Here is a 16623-nt window from a genome sequence, read left to right as displayed (position 1 = left end):
TGTTCAGCTCTTGGGTGTTTGAATGCCTTCCAATGAAAGTATTTTCCGGGAGTTCCCCCGTGATTTCTTTACCTTTGTACGTTACCAACGTCCTGTGATAGTTCCACGGTACCGTGGACAGGTTTGTCATTGGCTTTTGTGGCGCGCGTCCGATAACCACTGGCTCATTCATCCGAGGTGGTTGAATCGTCCCCCGGACCACATAGGCCCCCTTTGGCACGTACATAGGTTTTGCCTTTTTGACCCCGAAACTCTGCGGCTTCTCTGCTCGACCTCGTGGTATGTAAAGAACTCCATCCTTTACCAGTACCACTTTCTTCTCCACCTTCTTTTCAGGCTCGCTCTTTACAGCATTGGCCTCCTCCCCCTTTTCTAGTTCTTGGGCTGTCTCAGGCTTTTTCCCCGTGTCGACAATGGCGATTATAGCCTTCAAAGCAGGGTCGAATTCTTTGTCTTCGCAAATCATTCCGATCAGCGGCCCGTTATTATGTGCAGGTAGTGGATTGTTAGTCACATTTGGGACCTCCTCGTCCCTTAGCACTATTTTCCCTTGTTCTATTAAATTCTCGACCACTCTTTTCAACGACCAGCAGTCATTTGTATCGTGCCCCTCGGCCCCTGAATGATAGGCGCATCTGACTCCAGCTTTGTAAGAAGGTGACGTTGGGTTTTGCCTTGTTTGAGGGACTGGTTGCAGGAAGCCCAACTGGACTAGTTTCGGGAACAAAGTAGAGTACGGTTCACCGATGGGCGTGAAAGTCCACCTTCTAGGTGGCTCCTGAGGGCAGAAGTTATTCTGCGGAGGTTGTGGGTTATAGTGGTTGCGGTAAGGAGGCTGATTTCTGGGAGGTGGAGCTTGGCCTCGGTTGGCTTGTTGCGGAGGATGGGCATAAGGTTGGGCATTCATGACCATATAGGGCTGATGAGCATATGCCAGATTTGAGTGGGGATAGTAGTGTTGTGGGGTTCTTTCCGGAAAACGGGGCCTGGGATTACGATATTCCCTTGCTTCTGAGGCTGCCATGGTCGTTTCTTCCTTTTTCTTCCCTCTTGCCATTCCCCCGGACCCGCTTTGGACGGCTTGGGAGGTCGCCCTTATGGCTGCTTGACTCAGAATCCTACCCGTTTTCAGACCATTCTCCACCATCTCTCCAATCTTAATTGCTTCTGCAAACGGCTTTCCCATGACTGACATCATGTTTTGGAAATAGTCAGACTCTTGAGCCTGGAGAAAGGTAGTGACCATTTCCACCTCATCCATGGGAGGCTTCACCCTTGACGCCTGCTCACGCCACTTAATAGCGTATTCTCTGAAGCTTTCTGAAGGTTTCTTCTTCAAATTCAACAGGGAATTTCGGTCTGGTGCAATGTCGATGTTATACTGGAATTGTTTCACAAAATCTCTGGCGAGATCATCCCATATATGCCATCGAGACATTTCCTGGTCCATATACCATTCCGAGGCTATCCCTACTAGACTTTCCCCAAAATATGCCATTAGCAGTTCTTCTTTTCCGCCGGCTCCCCGCAATTGGTTGCAGTATTTCTTAAGATGTGCAATGGGGTCACCGTGTCCATCGTATTTCTCAAACTTTGGGGTCTTGAAACCCACTGGCAGGTGCACGTGAGGGAACACGCATAGGTCGGCGTAAGAGACGCTCTTCTGTCCGTTCAAACCTTGCATATTCTTTAAACTCTGTTCAAGGCTTCTCATTCTTTTGGCCATCTCATTTTGTTCTGCCATTCTGGGGTTCTGATCCTGCCCGGGTGCAAGCTCGCGCTGAGGCGGTGGAGGATTAGTGCTGGTAGCGAACCTAGTTGGTTCCACTGAGAAGGAGGGTGCTTGGAATGTAAAGGAGGATGAGTCAAAGCTTGGCTTGTACGTAGCAGGCTGTGCCGTGATCGGGCAGGGCAGTGCAGTAAAGATGTTCTTGTTTGCATCGGTGGCTGACATTCGGGGATGAGGCTCAGAAGGCGATCCAGCAGAGAAGGCTGAAGTGGCTGGGTACCCGAATGGGGTAGCAGGATAATTTACGGGGACATTAGAAGTCCCGCTTGTCCTGGAGAATAACTCAGGGAATCCGGGGGTGACACTTGGCGGCTCTTTCCCATTATTCCAGTCATCCAGCATTTCCAACATGCGGAGCCGTAGGATTTTATTTTCCTCCGCAGTTGCGGACTCGGGTGTGAGGACAGCCGAGATCGAACTTTCTTCGGAAACAGGGATTGTTGGCAACGGAATCTCTGAAGACATTTCTACACTTCCTTTTGACCTTGTGAAGTAAGTGTGAGCACTGCCTCCTGTCTTAACAATAGGTAATAGAACACTCCCTTTCGACCTCGTGAAGTATGAGTGCGAGGCCAGACTTTCACCAAACCAATCGTCTTTTCCAAAAACCTGGAAGACTCAACGACAAACGAGCGGTTAATTTGAAACAAATAACAGATAGGCAACCTCACGTTGAGCATGATGCACCTATACAGTTAAGTGAATTCTACATGTTTGCGATGAAATCATGCGTCATTCCGGCATTCTTTTTTAGGCTTCCCTTTTCTTATCATTTTTCTTCTCTTTTTGTTTTTCTTTTATGTTTTATTTTGCGGTAAAAATGCGACCGGATCCGATGAAGATTGCCTACGTATCACGACGCCACGTGAATCAGATCATTACGTAGTTCAAAAACACTAATGAGCGTAAAAGAAACACACCTTTTATTGTTGAAACGGTCTATTACAAACTACATTTTGCAAAAGAAAGAGCAAACTTTGAAAATAAACCTAGACTCAAAAAATAGGCTAAAATCACTCTGAAGGGAAAAACAGGCAGAAGATGCTACGATACAGACTTGACTTATGAGTACATTATGGTTTTGAAAACTGGTGCCCGCGGGGCATCGTTCGGCCTCGCCGCGGTCCTAGATGTGAGATCCCTCTCAAGCTGCTCCAGTTCATGCATGGTCTGCTTGACATAACCCATCACTGCCGAGAGGACGGTAACACTGGTCATGTTCTCACATCGTAGACATCGTCTGGTGATGGCATTGGCAATGGCCTTGATCCTATCTCTGGTTTGCTTCTTCTCTATGAGTAGGTGTCTTATCTGATCGCTACATATCTTGAATACCTGAGAATCTTGTATATGCTGATTCTTCAGTCGCCGTACTTCTAACTTCATCTGGGCTAACAAGTCGTGCAAGTATCTGCTCTCAATTTGGAAATCTTTGGCCTGATTAGCTGCTTTGATCTCAAGTATAGCCATCTCTCTCTTCATTTTGGCGACAGTTTTCTCATGGTCGCGTTTCGATTGGTTCAAGTATCGGCGATGCTTCTCTACTCTTATTCCCCACTATGCCTTGAGCTTTGCCATAATCTTTCCCGATTGCTCTAAACCATCTCTCCATTCCGCGACTTCTCTTTTTAAACCCTTAATCAATTGCTGGTCTGATCGACTCCTGGGTTGTTCATCAAGAGACAATCTCAATTTTTGGATTTGGGCCTTAAGTTCTTCATTCTCTTGGGCCAATTTATTCTTTTCGCTTCGATCCGCCGCGATTTGTATGCTGTTGTTGAATTTCAGACTGTCAATTTGTAGCTTCAAATCACCGATCTCTGCCCGATACCCCTTTTCTTTTGCTAACCAATTCCATTGCCCTTGGGACGATTCTACAAAATCTTTGAGATGCGGTCTCTTAGCTGGTCTTTCGCAAGACAGGTCGCCTTTGAACCAAGCGTGATACCCTGGGGCAACTTCCCCTTTTGCTATATCCATCACACAAGTGCTTGCTGTCAGATGTTGGCACTCACTCCAGATTTGGCGAACTTCTTATTCGGGGAAACGACCGTCTGGACTGATTTCAATCACTTGGGTACTCAGATCTTCATCTTTCGGCACCACTTGATATCTCCCAAGTTGCCTCAAAACCCGATATGGTGCGTAGGTTTGGATGCTTTTAAGTCCCATCAACAAAAAGTGGGGCCTGGTTGCTGGCATGTATATGATTTCCTCAATAGGCGATCATCCGAGCGTCCACTGGATTTGGCTAGCAGTGAGAGTTCGGAAAAATGAGGTCCATGATGTGACGCCCTCAGGTAGATTAAAACCTTTGATTCTAGTGTAGAATTCTCCAATACAAGTTTTTTCGGGCGAACCGTAACCCAAGAGCGAAGAGCGGTGGCATAAATGATCGGTCATCCATATTTGCAACAGTAGGTTACATCCTTCGAAAAAGTCGCCTCTGGCTCGACAAGCAGTGAGAGCCCGGAAAATGTCAGCCATAATCATAGGCGCTAGAGTACTTTTATCTTGGGTGAGCAAAGTACTGACGACCCCAGTTATTTTTAGATCGATGTTTCCGTCCTTCCTTGGAAACACTACAAGACCCAAGAAGGCCGTCATAAAAGCTAACAGCCTGTGTTCGTCCCACTTTTGTCGGTTGCCCTTACTACACAGTTTGAAATCTGGCTTATTGAACCCGCCCTCGTGACCGTATCCAGCATACATGAGGTGGAGACTGCAGAAACCTTTGGCAAGATCTGGATGGTGAAATGTTCGGGGTATTTTCAGAAAATCCAGAAACCGGTGTACCGTGACGGCCCTAGGTGCAATCAAGTATTTGAACCTTAACGGAGCTTCATCACCCCCAATGTATCCCGCTATTTCTTCCAACGTCGGGGTGAGTTCGAAGTCTGAGAAATGAAATACATTGTGCGCCGAATCCCAGTAAGTGACCAATGATCTGATAATATCGCCCTGAGGCTGAATGTCTAGTAAATCCGGGAGATTTTTCAAATATTTCCTCACTTTGCCTTGCCCCTCCTTGCCTAAATCATTCCACCATAATCGCAACTCAAAAGGGATCTTGGTCATTATTGAAAACGGTTCGTTTTGTATCGTGCTCATCCTGCACATTTATTTAAGGTGATAAACTTTTATTAGACTCAAATTTTTTTTTTTTTGCAAAAACGGGAGGTTGGACCCGATGAGGGTTTCCTACGTATCTCACCCCGTGCGAGAATCAAACCGGTGTAGTTCGGTCTGAAATAGGGGAAACAAATAAAATCTTTTAAAGAAAAGAGGAATAACTATTTTTATACATATCTTTATTTTATTTTATATATTTTTTGAACAAGAGACTAAGGAGATCTTTATACATTTAAATCTTTTTTATTTATTTATATATATTTTGGATTTTGAAAGCGATTAAAAGGAATAGTCAAACTGAAAGACAAGCTTTGTTTTCAATTTTTTTTTTATATATATATTTTTTTTAGAAAATTCCGGTGAGGTTATGACATTACTTGGACATTGGTTTTTTTTTCAAAAGAATAAGTAATTATCTCCCTACCCCGCTATTCTCTTTTTTTTTTTGAAAACTTTTCGGAAACCGGTCGACATGCAGATCTGAAGCAAATAGATGCGCAAAACAAATGGGATGCAGCAGGATGGTCTTTTCATTCCAGGTTGCATGTCCTAGACGGACCCAACCCCTGTGTTGAGTCCCCTATGTCAAATGCAACATGATGCAAATAAGCGTTCCTACATAAGGATCTGGCATGAGTTTTCGTTATACTAGGTTTATAACCTGGGTAGATGTTCTAGACTGTGTACCCGAGCGGACAACTCGAGTCGAGGAGGGGCAACTTACCGGGAACCAAAAGGCCGTCCGGCTTCGTAACTTATCCGTCCTCTTTCTTATTTCAGGTATTGACACTAACAGAATAGGGAGCCTCGACCAGCGAGCTTCTCCCCGGAGGTGAAGAGAGAAGGGTTTCGACACAGTTTATATACAGTTCAGATAATATCAAAGCGGTAAAAGACAACATTTAGCACGTTATGTCAAAACATGTAATAAATATCAGATAAAATATAACAATTATTCTAAGCTCGAATTCTTGAACCCTGAACCAGTGGTTCTGGGTTATTAAATCCCCAGCAGAGTCGCCAGAGCTGTCACACCTCCTTTTTGCGCGCCCCTCCCCGAAGGGTAAATGCGCGAGGGGAGTTTTTCCAATTTAAGTGACAATATTCGAAATAGGATTATTTATTTATTTCAGAGTCGCCACTTGGGAAAGGTTTGGATTTTGGTGTCCCAAGTCACCGGTTTATCTTGAATCCCAAATCGAGGAAATTTTCGACTTTTCCAAATGAAGTCTGCGAACCAGAAATTCTAAGTAAGGAATTCTGTTGACCCGAGGGAAGGTGTTAGGCACCCTCGAATCCCGTGGTTCTAGCACGGTCGCTTAAATTGTTATAACGGCTAAGTATCTGATTTCAATACATGTTATGACTTAAGTGCTTTTATTAAGTTTAAACCGCTTTTATTATTGTCATTTATTTTTATAGAATTGCAATGTCGTGAAAATGCATTTCGAGCCACGTCACAATCAATGCACCCGTGGTCGTCGACACATTTTGACTCTGTTGAGATTTGGATTTGGGTCATATCAATGTGCACCCGTTTTTAAGAAGGTAATTTAATTAAATCGTGCCTAGAGCAACTAGCGTATTGTTATTTTGGGGAAGGCCGTAAAATTCGTTAAACGGCCTGCCCCGAATTCTAAGTATTTTAACATATACCTTTGAAGGGCCCCGCAGCTTGTGCATTTTCGTTTGTCGGGGCTCATCTCAATTTTAGAAAGGATATCCTAAGGCGACTACATTTCTAATGCGTTTGTCTCTAAAAATAGAAGAAGAAAGATGCATGCTAATTCAATTATGTGCTTTGGCCTAATCCGGATTCTTATCAATTTCTGATTAATTATTTACAAAGTGAAGAAACGTCATACCTCACGGAAAATGCTTTAATTTGACAAAGAAATTACATACGAGATTGACGAAATACAACACTTAATCTGAACAACATCCTTAAGTTGAATTTAAATTAACTTGCTTAAACAGGATTAATAGAATTCCTTATTAAAGGGTGTTACTGATGATGTTCAAAACTTGTCCTATAAACTGCCTAAGGAAGTCGAAACTCGGGGATTTAAAACAGTATTATATTTGGCTAGATTTAAAAGCCATTCGCCCTTACCTATTCAAAGCATGCTAAAAGAGCGAGTTTAATTTTATCAATCGTATTAAATAGTTGCACATTCCATGAATTGTATCTACATCCTGTATACTACTAAATGAGTCAAATGTCGCGGTTTCAGATCAGCATAAACTTTAATTAAGTACAAACTTACATAATGTATTCTCTATTGGACTAAACAGACTAAAATTTACACAGCTTAACAACATTTATAAAAATTTGTAAGTAAAGCAATAGATGATTATAATTCCTTCAGATCTTTCGACTCAAACTTTTCATTGCTACATCAGTTACACCAGACAGATTCGAAATGTGTACCTGGGAGATGCTTACAATGAAGAAAGCAGGAGAGTCAGTTGAGCAGCAGTGCAAACGAAACAGCAGCAGTAACAGATAAATAGCAGCAGGACAAATTCCAATGCAAGAATGCAATTATAGACGAGGGAAAAGGCGGCAAAATGACAACAATAAGCAGGGGAGTAGAATCAAAATTCAGACAATCCAACTCCAAGAGAAAACAGCCAATACGAACCAAACAATAAACTTAGCTGATACTTGAGAGAAAACAGAACTGATTGAACAGGTTGAACAAACTGAGAATCGAACAAACAGCAGGAAGAAAACAGTTTCTGATTTTTGTATGTTTTTCTCTCTCGTATGTCGGTCTGTATAAACCCCTCTGTGATATCTCTCTCACTATCTCTTTTCTTTTCAAAATCCAGTGCCAATTTTCAATCTTGAAATCTATTTGAGTTATCAAAAGAATTCTTTTTCAGTGTTATGTTTTTCAAAACCTCAGCTCTCAATGTTCAATCCTGAGTTCCCTATGTGTGTCTGTGTGTGTGTATCTCTCAAATGTCTCTCTTTCAAAAAAAAAATTCCCCCCTTTTATAAGCCTAACATCAGCCCTTTAACAGCCTGTTTAGACCAATCAGACACCCTCCCATGTGATCTGTTTTCTTTCCACTCAATTACTTAAAATAAAACCCTTCCCATGACATTCCCTGACAGTCCCCTTTCCCATTTTATTAACTAAAAGCAGACATGGGCAGCAGGAATATAATCTGACAGCATGTGCTGTCAAACTATTTTAATCCAAAAGGGCCTTTATGCACATGTTGTGCACAAATGCCATGCCCTCCAATTCAGATTGCAGCTAACAATCTAACCTTTTTATTTTCAGATTCAAATACAGCAACTATAAGTAGCCATACTTGATTCTTACTTTGATTCAAACAAAGTTGCAGCATGCAACAGATTCAATTGTTAACATTCAAACTACTGAAATTAATTGACGACATTTGTCGACTCGACTATACTAATTATAACATATACAATCAAAGACCATGATCAGAAATCTAACAGTATCAAACATGCGATTCAAATTACACTGTCAAAACAAAATGCCCTTGGGAACTAAATAATCGACCAATTTCGAATTCAACTGACTATACAGTTTAACCACACACACATTATTAGTGAATGAAGAAGGACTTGACCAAATGCAAGGGCCCGGGCAAGGTGGACAACAACAGTTGATGAAAATCCGAAACACAAACTAAATAAGACATTTCGGCCATACAAACGGACCTTTAACAAACACATGACATGAATAAAGCAAAGAGAAACAAGCTTACCTTAAAAATCCTTGGAAAAATCAGAAGACCAAACTCGTACTTGAAGAGAACCTTCTTGGGGTTGAACGGACTTTAATCGAAGTGTTTCTCAAATGAGAAACACTTCGATAAAGGTCCATTAGACCCTAATCACTGGCTCAAACAGACACGGACCAGTCATGAGGAACCCTAGGGTTCATAGATGGTAGATTTGGGATTTGGGTCCCCATGGTTAGATTCGGACCAAACCAAGCATGGTTTGGTCATGAGGGAGGTTCGGAGACTGTCTGGTGCGAAGCTGGGGTATATCGGTGTGGATCGAGTTTTGCTCGAATCTTCAAATGAAGATTTGAGAACCTAAGGGATGATTCGAACTAAACGGTCAACAGATCTATGTTCAGGGGGGTGAGGCGGTCCTATGGTGTTAAGGTGGAGGTCACCGGCGTTCATGCCGCCGGGTTTTGGTGAAGGGAGATGGGGGCGGCTCTAGGGTTCCGGGGTTCTGTGAAGACGATGAAAGGTAGGGGGGTCTGGCTAGGGGGCGTGGGGTAAAGGAATGGGATTATATAGTAAGTGAGTGGTCGATTCCTTGCCGTCGGATTGAGTGAGATGAAAGGTCAGGATCTTTTGGCTGGTAGGGAACGGTGTCATTTCAACCTAAGGGGGTTGGGTTGGTCCGGGTGGAACGGGTTGGGTTTTTCCCGTGGGTACGGGAAATGCGACCTTGGCCGTTGATCATTCTGCGATCAACGGCCCAGATCAAGCACGACCCAAACGACGCCGTTTGAGATAGTTAGGGGCTGAACTGGACTGGACCGGGTAATTTTGGTTTGGGCTTGTCTTATTGGACTGGCCCAATCCGAAATCCCTTTTCTTTTCAATCCCTTAATTAAAATTAAACAACCCTAATAAAACCTTAAACAAACAATTAATCACACAATAAAATATATCACTTTATATTTACACGCGACACATATATTTTGGTTTTTGTTTTTTTGATGAAAAATACAAAAAGAAAAGGGAAGATCACAAATAAGTACCGAAAATGCCACATAAAATCCGAAAAATTGTGCAGCAAGACCAAACCATTATTATTTTGTTTCTTTTGGAGTGATTGTCGCGTAAAACAAAAATCACGTGCTCACACTCACAACAACATCAATCACCAATTTAACATAGGATTCAAGCCTAAGAACTCCAAGAACTCTTAAATTATACTTTCGATCAAAAAGTTTATCCAATCTCGTCCGAATGATCTAAAATTTTGCACACATATCCCAAATGACAAAACGAAGCTACTGTCACTCTCGGAATTCCATTCCGACCCCTATATCAAAATCTCGCCTATCAACCGGAACCACCAAAATATCAACTTCGCCAATTTAAGCCTAAATCTTTTCTACAACTCCAAAACCTATTCCGATCGCACTCCTAAGTCACAAATCACCTCCCAAAGCTAACCGAACCATCAGAACTCACTTCCGAGCCTTCTAACACATAAGTCAACATCCAGTTGACTTTTCCAACTTAAGCCTTCTTAAAAGAGATTAAGTGTGTCAAACTTCACCAAACTCATTCCGGACTCGATCTGCCCAACCCGATACCACAAAAACACGGATAACGAAGCATAAAAAACTGAAATGGGGGAAACAGAGCAGTAGCTCATGAGACGACTGGCCGGGTCGTCACATCCTCCCCAACTTAAAAAAAACGTTCGTCCTCAAACGAGTCAAGATACATACCTAAAGCCTCAAATAGGTGAGGATATCTGCTCCGCATCTCCTGCTCGGTCTCGAATAGGTGAGGATATCTGCTCCGCATCTCCTGCTCGGTCTCCCAGGTAGCCACCTCCATGGGCCGACCTTTCCACTGCACTTTCACTGAAACTATATCCTTTGACCTCAACTTTCAAACCTGACGACCTGAAATAGCTACTGGATCCACATCAAAGGTCAAATCATCATCCAAATGAATCATGCTGAAGTCCAAAACATGAGACGGATCCATCTCACGTGTTAGATTTCACCACTGTCCAGTTGGACAAGGACTTGTCTTATGAGGAGGAGCCGGTAGCTATTCTAGACCGTCAGGTTTGTTAGTTGAGATTGAAGAGTTTTCCTTCTGTTTGTGTTCAGTGGAGAGGTCAGCCTACTGAGGCATCGACCTGGGAGTCCGAGTCTGATATGAAAAGCCATTATCCCCATCTTTTCCCCGACTCAGGTACTTCTTTCTCCTGTCCGTTCGAGGATGAACGATTGCTTTAGAGGTGGAGAATGTGATGACCCAAAAGGTCATCACTTGTTTTAAAATAAATTCTGCGTTTTGAACCCTTAAAAATCTCTTTCTGTCTCACCTCGATTTACGTGCGCAGTCAGGGCGCGTAGCCAGGAAGCCAATATGTGAAAATTTGTGAAAATAATGAATTTTGCCTTTAAAATGAGTTTAAGTTGACTTCAGTCAACATTTTTAGTAAATGGACCCGGACCCGTGATTTGACGGTCCCATAGGGTCCGTAGGAAAATATAGAACTTGGGAGTATGCCCCGAATCAAATTCCGAGGTCCCAAGCCCGAGAAACGAATTCTTAATGAAAATTATTTTTTGGAATTATTTATGAGCTTTGGAAATGAAGTGTGTTTGAAATTCGATGGTATCGGGCCCGTATTTTGGTTCCGGAGCCCGGTATAGGTCTTATGTGGGATTTAAGATGAGTCTATGAAATTTGGTAAGAAACGGACTTGAAATGACGTGAATCGGACCTTATTTGAGAAAATTGGAAAGTTTGATGTTCTTAAGTAACTTTATGATTTTGATGCTAAATTCATAGTTGTTGATGTTATTTTGGTGATTTGAATACACGGGCAAGTCCGTATGATGTTTTTAGGTTGGTGTGCATGCTTAGTTTGGAGCCCCGAGGGCTCAGGTGAGTTTTGGATAGGTCACGGAGTGGAATTTGGACTTAGGGTGTTGCTGATTTGAACTGGGGTGTTACGGCATGCAGGCTTCGCATTTGCGAAGCCTGGTTCACAAATGTGTGGGGTGAGTCGCAAATGTGAAATAGCCTAGGCCAGCCTTTCCTCGCAAATGCGAGGTATTCATCGTAAATGCGATGTCCCCCGTTTTAGCGAGCCGTCGCAAATGCGACAGATCAATCGCAAAAGTAACTTCGCAAATGCAAAAGTCACTTTGCAAATGCGAGCATAACAGAGTCTGGGTTCGCAATTGCGATACCTGCAACCTATAAATTCATAACTTAGACGCATTTCAGCCAGTTTTCCCACTCTTTCAAAACCAAAACACTCTTGAGCGATTTTTCAAAGACAACTTCTCTTCCTAATCGATTGTAAGTCATTTCTAACTTGTTTTCTTTAATCTTTAACATCTTTTCACATGATTTCAACTCAAAATCAATGATTTTCATGGGGGAAATTGAGTGTTTTGGGTAGAACCTAGGTTTTTCAACTTTTGGGGATTTGGACCTCGATTTGAGGTCCGATTTCAAAACAAATTATATATTTGGGTTGGTGGGAGAATGGGTAATCGGGTTTTGGTTTGAACCTCGGGTTTTTTACCATATGGGCCCGGGGACAATTTTTGACTTTTTGGGGAAAACTTAGAAAACTTATTTTCAAGCATTAGAATTGATTCAATTAGCACTTATTGATGTAATTAAGTAACTTGTGGCTAGATACGAGCGAATTGGTGGTGGAATCAAGAGGTAAAGCAATAGTTGAGACTTGAATTGTGTTCGTGTCATCGAGGTGAGTGTTTGGTCTAACCTTAGCTTGAGGGATTAGGAGTCGAGTAATATTTGCTATGTGGTATTTGTTGAGTATGACGTATAGGCATGGTTACGAGTATCTATACGTTGGTGTCAAGCATGCCTGTGAGTCTTATATTATGATTATTATGGCTTCGTTGTATTATTCATGCCTTGGTGATGATTCCTATTGTTGGGCAAAGTTTGTGGAAGTAATAGTGATATTTGAACATTGAGGAGCGTTGACTCAAGTTGTATAATGAAATGTAAAAGTACAAGTGGTAATTGAACCTTTTAGAGCATTGGCTCAAGTTGTGAAGTAAAAGTGAAAAAATAGAAGAGAATTATTATATTGTCTCCCTTGCCGAGATGTTGTTGCTTTTAATACTATCTCCCTTGCCGGGATATTGATGCTTTTGATATTGTTCCCTTGCCGAGATTTGATTTTTGAACTATTGTTCCCTTGCCGGAATTTTATTGCAAATTTTATTTATTTCCTTGTCTTATTGCTTGTGATTGTTTCCTCGGTGAGGAAGAGTGTAAAGCACGAATGGTGATGATGTGCATTATTTTGGTAAGAAAGTATTAAAGCACAAAGGGTGATGTCGTGCCACACGATGTACCCTTCCGTGCCTTTATATGAGTGATAATGCATGAAGGATCATTCTGTGTCATGATTATGTGAGGTAAAGCACGAAGGGCGATGCCGTGCCATTTATATTGATTTTATGACGCGGACGAGAGTAAAAGCACAAAGGATAATACCGTGCGCTTGTCCTTGATTTTCCTGATTCTTGCTGATAATTGTGTTATGGTGTCCTTTATGTTTATTTACTAATTTTCTATCGTTACTTGACTTTATTGTGATGTTATTGATTCCTTTGCCCTAATTGCTTTGTGATTGTTGCTTGAGTAAGGAAGAGTGTAATGCACGAAGGGTGATGCCGTGTATTATTTTGGTGAGAGTGTTTTAAAGCACGAAGAGTGATGCCGTATATTGTTTTGGTGAGAGAGTGTTAAAGCACGAAGGGTGATGCCATGCACTTTTCTTTAATTTCCTGATTTTTATTGATAACTGAGTTATGATTTCTCTATATTTAATGGTTGGTTTCCTATTGATATTTGTTGTACCCCGCAGCATGATTCCCCCTTCCTATTTTTAATGGAACTGTGGTGATTCTCATACTTATTTGTTGTTCTTCTGTTATTATTCGATGTCCCCGCAATATGTTTTCCCCTCCCATCCTTAACTATATATTTCTGCTTTTATTTTTCGTTGTATACGATTTAACTGCATAGGTTTATTGGGTAGTTTGGTCGTAGCCTCGTCACTACTTCGCCGAGATTAGGCTAGGCACTTACCAACACATGGGGTCGGTTGTGTTGATACTACACTCTGCACTGTGTGCAGATCCCGGTGTAGTAGCTTTTGGACCTTAGCTTGGGTGGCTGCCTTCAGCCCATACGGAGATCCAAGATAGTCCTGCAGGCGTCCGTAGGCCCTGACGTCTCCCTCTATCCTTTCTTCCTGTTTCATTTATGTAATTCAGAAACAGTGTTGCATTTATTTTTCGGATCTTGTTTGTAGTATTCCTAGACCGTCTGTAAAGTTGTGACACCAGTTCTGGGTAGTCTTTGTTTAAGAAGTTGTATTAGATATATTTAAATGGTTTTATTGTTTCTTCCGCTTGTTTAAATTCTGCTATTTATAAGCTATTGTTTCATAATTTTTAAAGGATTAAAATGGGAAAAAGGTAATTTGTTCAAATAGTTGGCTTGCTTAGCTTTCATTAGTAGGCTCCATCACGACTCCCGAGGGTGAGAAATCCGGGTCGTGACATTCGTAATCCAAGATTTCTACTCAAGTATTCCATTACAATTGCAAATAGAAAAAGTTAAATGGGATAAACTTGTCTCAGTCCTTTAGTTGCTGGGAAAGGAACTGAAGGCTCTTCATTCACCACAATTGAGTAGCTCACAGTCTTAACACAGGTTAGAACCAGTCTTGAAATCTTCTAGGGAATCCTAGCTCAACCATGACATGTTCCAAGAAGATCCACTCCACATAATCATAGGCCTTGGTCAGGTCTTTTTTGATCATGCATCTAGGAGAGGTATTCTTCCTTGTATAAACTTTGACATGCTCATGAGCCACGATGATGTTGTCTGCAATTTTCCTCCCAGGAATGAAACTAGCTTGTGCTTCATTAATGATGTTTGCTGTGACTTTCTGTAATCTGTTTGTCAGCACCTTTGAGATAATCTTATATAGGACTGAGCAATAGGCAATAGGTCTGAAATCTCTTCTTGTTGTAGGATTGCTTACCTTAGGTACCCGTGTAATTGCAGTGCAATATATGACTTTATATAGCTTACTAATAGTGAAGAAATCTTTAATTGCTCTCATTACATCACTTTTGATTAATTTAGGCTTTTAATATTACCTTTAATAGAAGTTTTCGTAACCACACAAATGATATAGTTGTGTAAGACCACAAGTTTCAGAAGTCTTATAACCATACAATGTCGTCATGACAGGCATGTTTAAGACCATATGTTTCAAAAACCTTTTTTTCTTAAATATCTGTACTCAGTCAAATATGTTTATACAAATTGAAGTGGATGGAATAATTCTTCAATTCGTACCTATAATAATATTGAACGGAACTTGAGAAATAGGAGTAGTTTTATTTGAAAACACTCCATATCGTCTGCGATTCGCAGGTGGATTTTTTCAGAATGAGTCTTGCATTAATACGTCAAATTTCGATTAATTAGCTTGAACTATGCTCATAGTTCATTAAAGGAAAATTTACACTAACACATCAAACATTTGCACTGTATTGTTTATCATTTATATATATATATATATATATTTTTTTAAATTATCATTTGTAACTATATTTAAATTTTATAGCAAATTCACATGAGATCAATTATTTTAAACTGAAGCAAGAGAACAACAAGCTCTCATAGCTCAATTGGTTAGAGCACCCGTTTCCTAAGTGAAGATCTTGATTTCGACTCTCAACGAGAGCTTCTACGAATGATACAGGTTGTATTCGTTACACGTCTGAATACAAGCTGATAATAGTTGAACTGTAGCTACGAATGGTAATTAAGCAAACTATATTTGCGCATGATTATTAATTAGGCTCTTAATTGTCGTGCTTTACTTCAACCGTACTTGTCTCTTACAAAGCCAAGTTTCACCGAATATGGTTTAATTTGTAGTTTGTACTTCAATTATATTACTAATTAATGTTATTATGAAAATAAATGCATTATATGCTTTTGACTTTTTTGTTACCTGTTTTGCCATAACTTGCAAAAACTTAAGCAATATATTCAAGTTGACATTTGGCGATATGGATTTGGGATTAGAACTTAAACTTTAAGAGAGAATTATTTCAAGCTGAAACGGGGGTTTGGAGGCGTATTGTCAAATGAAGTTTTTGTTTTTCCTTTTAAATCTACAACATACATTCAACTAATTATTTATGCAACTTTGGAGTTTTTACTTGTAAATTTCCATAAAATACATTCTTTGAATTTTAGTAATTGTAAACTTGTTTAAACATTTCAAGATACTTTTACAATACTATGTCAGTATATTTTAAAATATAATCTGTTTTTTTGTAAAAGGAATTCTTTAGTTCTTCCTCTAAGAAGAAAAGTAGGAAAGATGTTTACAAGCTGATTTACAGTAACTAAGAATACAAAAATAACGAACAAAACCACAAAGAGCATTTCAATAGTTGGAATTGGACGCAAAATATGTTATTATAAGAAAACTATATATCCTCAACAATAAAGACAGGAACCTTAAAATCAAACAAATTATTTGGATGAAGCGATATTTAACCAGTAAAACCACGAGTTTTTCTTGCTAACATTTGGACAAGGGAGGGATACCGATATACTATGTGTTTCAAGATTGAAAACGTAAAGACAACGACCTTCATGCTCCGTGAAGTAGATGGAATTTCTTTTAAGATTAGTGCCTCTTGTGGAGAAAGTCCTTCCTCAGTAATCACATAGAAAAATTGCAGTTTCGCCAATATTTTTCACTTTTACCCATGCTTTTTTAACAAAATCAAATCGAAATATAAGAAATCCGTATACCTCCTCCTGCATGAGCCTGCCATAATATAACTTGTGAACATATAACAATATATCACCATCGTCACATGAGGATTGAATGAGGTATCCGC

At 40.6% G+C, this 16623-nt stretch overlaps 1 pseudogene; it reads right to left on the bottom strand.

Annotated features, from left to right (window-relative positions):
- The window catches only part of LOC142164979 (uncharacterized), a 54387-nt pseudogene extending 39571 nt beyond the window's left edge, over positions 1-14816 (bottom strand).
- Between the last annotated feature and the right edge of the window lie 1807 nt (positions 14817-16623).

Source organism: Nicotiana tabacum, chromosome 10, assembly GCF_000715075.1.
Source record: "Nicotiana tabacum cultivar K326 chromosome 10, ASM71507v2, whole genome shotgun sequence".
NCBI lineage: Eukaryota > Viridiplantae > Streptophyta > Magnoliopsida > Solanales > Solanaceae > Nicotiana > Nicotiana tabacum.
This window is presented reverse-complemented; position numbering and strand designations above follow the sequence as displayed.